Source organism: Camellia sinensis, chromosome 8, assembly GCF_055761805.1.
Source record: "Camellia sinensis isolate YWXY chromosome 8, ASM5576180v1, whole genome shotgun sequence".
Taxonomy (NCBI): Eukaryota; Viridiplantae; Streptophyta; class Magnoliopsida; order Ericales; family Theaceae; genus Camellia; species Camellia sinensis.
Window position 1 is genome coordinate 97,788,622 of NC_138968.1, and position 5,918 is coordinate 97,794,539.

Consider the following 5,918-nt stretch of genomic DNA (forward strand, 5'->3'; position numbering starts at 1 on the left):
AATAAGTGACGACGAGACAAGAAGAAGAATGAAGATCGAACACCAAGAAGAATGAAGATCGAAGAAGAGCAGCATGTACCTTAATGAGGGACGACGAGACACGAGTGACGAGTGACGAGGAACGACGACCGACGAGAAGCGAAGACGAACGACGAATGACGAATCGACCCGGTCCTCTCTTTCTCACACTTTCTCTTCTGTTTCTGTTCTAATCGAAGTAGATTCGGGCTGATATTAATCTATGTTTACTTATTTAGAAATTGACCTGAATTTTTTTTTGTAATTTCTGAAATTGACCCCGAACGTGTCCCGAAAGTTTCTGTAACGTGTCCTGAACGTGTCCGGATGTAAAAAAACATAAGAATAAAAATGGGACACTCTCTGGTGCGTGTCGGACACGTGCTCTCCGCATGTCTGACGCGTGTCCGTGTCCGACACGTGTCTAACACTGGTACGGAGCCCTCGGAGAGGTGGTCACGCTTCATAGTGTGCAGTGCAACCTCTGTATAGGATAGTATTTGAACGACGAATAGAGCGAATGAGTGGGAGATACTCAGCTGGAATGAAGGTTGGTTTAGGAATGCTTTCCGCTTTGGCTTGTTGTAATGTTGCTTGGTGCGTGGAGTATAAAAGGCTAAAAGCTTGGAAAGAACACGACTTGTTAGGTAATCCCGATGCCATTGCACCAATATCTGTATTTTGGCTCTCTCCACAGTTTGTACTGATGGGAACCATGGACGGATTAGCTCTTTATAGTATTGAGGATTTTTTTATGTATCAGGTTCCAGAGTCAATAAGGAAGTGGTATGCACTCGTACTCACAGAAGCTGTGATTGGATGGGGAAAAATAGTGAACATAGGTTTTATTATGATATTAGATGTGGTGGTCATGAAGTTGAGAGCTGAAGATGGAAGTTACATTGCAGACACAGTGAATCAGAGCCGTTCGGATCTTTTTTATGCTGTATTAGTGGTCGTGAGCATAGCCAATCTGTTAATCTTTGCATATGTTGCTAGGTTCTACAGTTACCGTGATTTTCCAGAAGAGTAAGATAACGACGAAGAAGAAGGTCCACATAAAAAAATTAAAACTGGAAAGTAGCTAGACAAGATGGAACCCACACCTGATGAAGAAACTAAAAGAACAATAAGAACTAGGGCTGTGCAAAATGTCACTCAATTCAGTGAAATCGAATTGATCCGTAGCAATTCACACCGTTCTAACCACTGTCCGCGTAAACTTTAAAATTTATAATCCGCCAACTGAAGCGCTCCATTTTGCTATAGTTAATACATATATATTTTTTAACCTCTAATGAAATATCAATGTAAAAATAAGTGACGACGAGACAAGAAAAAGAATGAAGATCGAACAATAAGAAGAATGAAGATCGAAGAAGAGCAGCGTGTACCTTAATGAGGGACGACGAGACACGAGTGACGAGGAACGACGGCAGACGAGAAGCGAAGACGAACGACGAATGACGAATCGACCCGGTCCTCTCTTTCTCACCCTTTCTCTTCTGTTTCTGTTCTAATCGACGTAGATTCGGGCTGATATTAATCTATTTTTACTTATTTACAAATTGACCCGAAATTTTTTTTGTAATTTCTGAAATTAACCCCAGACGTGTCCCGAAAGTTTCTGTAACGTGTCCTGAACGTGTCCGGATGTAAAAAAAAAAAAGAATAAAAATGGGACACTCTCTGGTGCGTGTCGGACACTTGCTCTCCGCGTGTCTGACGCGTGTCCTTGTCCGACACGTTTCTAACACTGGTACGGAGCCCTCAGAGAGGTGGTCGTGCTTTATAGTGTGCAGTGCAACCTCTGTATAGGATAGTATTTGAACGACGAATAGAGCGAATGAATGGGAGATACTCAGCTGGAATGAAGGTTGGTTTAGGAATGCTTTCCGCTTTGGCTTGTTGTTAGGTTGCTTGGTGGGTGGAGTATAAAAGGCTAAAAGTTTGGAAAGAACACGACTTGTTAGGTAATGCCGATGCCATTGCACCAATATCTGTATTTTGGCTGTCTCTACAGTTTGTACTGATGGGAACATGGACGGATTAGCTCTTTATTGTATTGAGGATTTTTTTAAGTATCAGGTTCCATAGTCAATAAGGAAGAGGTATGCACTCGTACTCACTGAAGCTATGATTGGATGGGGAAAAATAGTGAACATAGGGTTTATTATGATATTAGACGTGGTGGTCATGAAGTTGAGAGCTGAAGATGGAAGTTGCATTGCAGACATTGTGAATCAGAGCCATTTGGATCTTTTTTATGTTGCATTAGTGGTCGTGAGCATAGCCAATCTATTAATCTTTGCATATGTTGCTAGGTTCTACAGTTACAGTGATTTTCCAGAAGTGGAAGATGACGACGAAGAAGAAGGTCCACATAAAGAAATTAAAACTGGAAAGAAGCAAGACAAGATGGAACCCACACCTGATGAAGAAACTGATAGAACAATAAGAACTAGGGCTGTGCAAAATGTCACTCAATTCAGTGAAATCGAATTGATCCGTAGCAATTCACACCGTTCTAACCACTATCCACGTAAACTTTAAAATTTATAATCCGCCAACTGAACCGCTCCATTCTGCTATAGTTAATACATATATCTTTTTTAACCTCTAATGAAATATCAATGTAAAAATAAGTGACGACGAGACAAGAAGAAGAATGAAGATCGAGCAAGAAGAAGAATGAAGATCGAAGAAGGGCAGCGTGTACCTTAATGAGGGACGACGAGACACGAGTGACGAGTGACGAGTGACGAGGAACGACGACCGACGAGAAGTGAAGACGAACGACGAATCGACCCGGTCCTCTCTTTCTCACCCTTCACTACTACAAAAACAGATAAAGATCACACTTTTTTTGTGTGATGTTTGTTATTTAATCACACCTTTTTAGTTTTATTAAAGTGTGATCTTTGGGAGTGTGATTAAAAGAGATCGTTTTTAATCACACCTTTTAAGTGTGATTAAAAATATTTAGATCACACCTTTTAAGTGTGATTAAAAACGTTTAGATCACACCTTTTAAGAGTGATTAAAAACATTTAGATCACACCTTTTAAGTGTGATTGATAACATTTAGATCACACCTTATAAGTGTGATTAAAAATATTTAGATCACACCTTTTAAGTGTGATTGATAATATTTAGATCACACCTTTTAAGTGTGATTAATTACATTTAGATCACACCTTTTAAATGTGATTAAAAATATTTAGATCACACATTTTAAGTGTTATTAATAACATTTAGATCACACCTTTTAAGTGTGATTAAAAATATTTAGATCACATCTTTTTAGTGTGATTAATAACTAATAAAACCTGTGATAATAAACATTTAGATCACAGATTTTAAGTGTGATTAATATCTAATAAAACACGCGATTAATAATCAGATAAGATCACATGTTATATGCATTTGAAGAATGTAATACACACTATATACTATATTTTGAATCACAACCAGATATTGAATGGAATAACATCATATATTTCATAAATAAAAGTTAAATGTTCAAAAAATATATACAAAGGAATTAGTAAAAAGTTTTTAACTGTGCTTACATATATTTAAAAAAAAAAACATGAAAAAACTAAGTTGTTGAATTCTTTGACCATATTTTGCATTTCTCCAAGAAATTTCTGACCTGAAAAATAAAAACACAAATTAATTCAGAAACCGCTAAAAGCATATGAATAAACTTAATATTTTTGTAGAGACTTACAAAAGACGAAATTGAACATTTTCTCATCACACTGACTCTTCATCTCCTGCATCAATGGAAAATGAATAACAACTTTGATTGTTACTAATATAAAATGTTTGGATTACCATATATAAATATGACATATACATAGAATCAATAAATCCAAAATGAAAATCTTCAATGTATGAGCAGATATTTTAAAGTCATAAAACCAAATATACATAGAATCAACAAATCAAAAATGAAATCTTGAAGTGATTATATATTCTTTACCAACTAAAGAAATTGTTGATTAGTAATTTAAACAACGGAAGTTATATCATACTTACATTGGATTTCAACTCATATTCTTTAGTACGAAATTAATCCATTCAACTCGCACTTCATCAAGTTCGGTTTCCGTGTAAGTCTTTTTTCCATTGAACTGCAATAGGTTATTTACAAACAATTAGATAATGAAGAAGATGTACAAGTATCATGAATATAATAATAATAAAAGTTTAGAATTTATCTCACATTTTGTTTTCTTAGGATGCTTTGATCTCTAATGAGGTCTTTCATATACTGCATTACATAAAACCCACATTCCACGTTTGTAGGTTATTGCGGGGACTACATAAAAACATTTTCATTATTATTAGAAACTATATATAAAGTGTTATGATCAAGATGAACAATCATTAGCATAATATAAGTATGATAAAATTAGAGAAAATGATATTGATTACCTGAACTACTTTCCAAATTGGATTGGTCCTCCTCCTCCTTTGGGTAGTTTCATAAATTTTCAAAATGACAGGTAGCAAATAAATTAGTTTAATTGATTCCACATCTATTCAAAAAATCTAAGGCACATCTATGAAGCATGGACACTTCAACTTAGTTGTTGTTTCTGTATCCAACACATGTCGAACATTGACTCAACTCTGACACACCGGAATGAATACCAAACACACCACGTGGCATGCCTCATTTTTTAATTATCTTTTTTCCTCCTTGACATGTCGGGGATAGATAATGAACATGTGTGTCCTGCCTTTTGACACACTCCAAGATATTATCTTCTATATGATGTAAAAAGTGTCATTATAAATTTATAATCACGACTATGTAAACATCTTGTCTATGCTAATCATCACTTTGTAGTATTCTCCGTAAACAATACCAGTGGCATTTTTCCCCTTATCTAAATCAATGTTTGATTGTTGAAATTGTTATTTTTATAACTTGTAATGATTATAGGAAAGTTTTCCACGTGTGCTAGAAGCAAACCCACAATTTCTAATGTTGATAAAGGCAAACAACTATGATGTAATAGTTTATAGTTAATAAAAAATATTTTCCAATACCCTTTAAATTCATTAAAGTTTATAATTTGATTTTTTTTTTCATGTTGAATTTTTGTTAATGTTTCATTTTTTTGGTTATTTGTGGGTGCAATATTCATAAAAACAGCAAAAATTATATATATAAAATTGTCATATCCCTGTCGTGTTTGTATCTTAATTTTTAGGAAATCATCATGTCCCGGTGTCTGATAATCTCTTAGGTGACTTCTAGGATAATACCAAGTATAATAAGAAAATACATTGACCAAAGCATGTGAAGCACTTTTAATGAAATAGTCATAAACTCAATATACCAAAAGAATGCATACAAACTTGAAAGCAAGAATTCAAAATTACGTAATAAGTATAGATCTAAATTTATATCAAATTCTAATCCAAAATGCTGCCTGCGATTTGACATTCCTCTTGTCTATGCTGCTATAAAATGAAAAATATGACATTCCTCTTATTTTGCTATCAATATCTTCCAAATCAAATAATATTAATTATTGATAGCCTATACATCAATTTTATCAAATATTGGGTTTGTAACCATAGAATTATAAATTAGAATAATGGACATACATAGTGATTGAAGACAACAAAAGGTCCTCCAAGGGCAGGAACCATCAGCTTTTGGGCAGCTTAAACTAAGTATTTGCTTGGTCTCTACAATTATAACCAAAAATTCATCCACATTCAGAAACGTCGTCCTATCTCTTTGTAAAGGGCCTACCACCAACTACTTCCCATCTGAGGACCCAAACTGCATCAACCGGCTCTCTTAAATGTTCACTAATAACTTAACCATGTTTGTCAACAAGAGAGAAAGGGACACCCTCAAGAAACCTCCAAGT

General features: G+C 34.9%; 1 long non-coding RNA gene across 1 annotated transcript; it reads right to left on the reverse strand.

The window, feature by feature from the left end:
• Window positions 1-3,647: 3,647 nt before the first annotated feature.
• On the reverse strand, window positions 3,648-4,343 carry LOC114313594 (uncharacterized). The gene is made up of 3 exons (XR_014337123.1): window positions 4,250-4,343; window positions 4,063-4,157; window positions 3,648-3,797 (listed from the first exon to the last, which is right to left on the reverse strand). It is a non-coding gene; the product is annotated as an uncharacterized LOC114313594 (long non-coding RNA).
• Window positions 4,344-5,918: the final 1,575 nt, after the last annotated feature.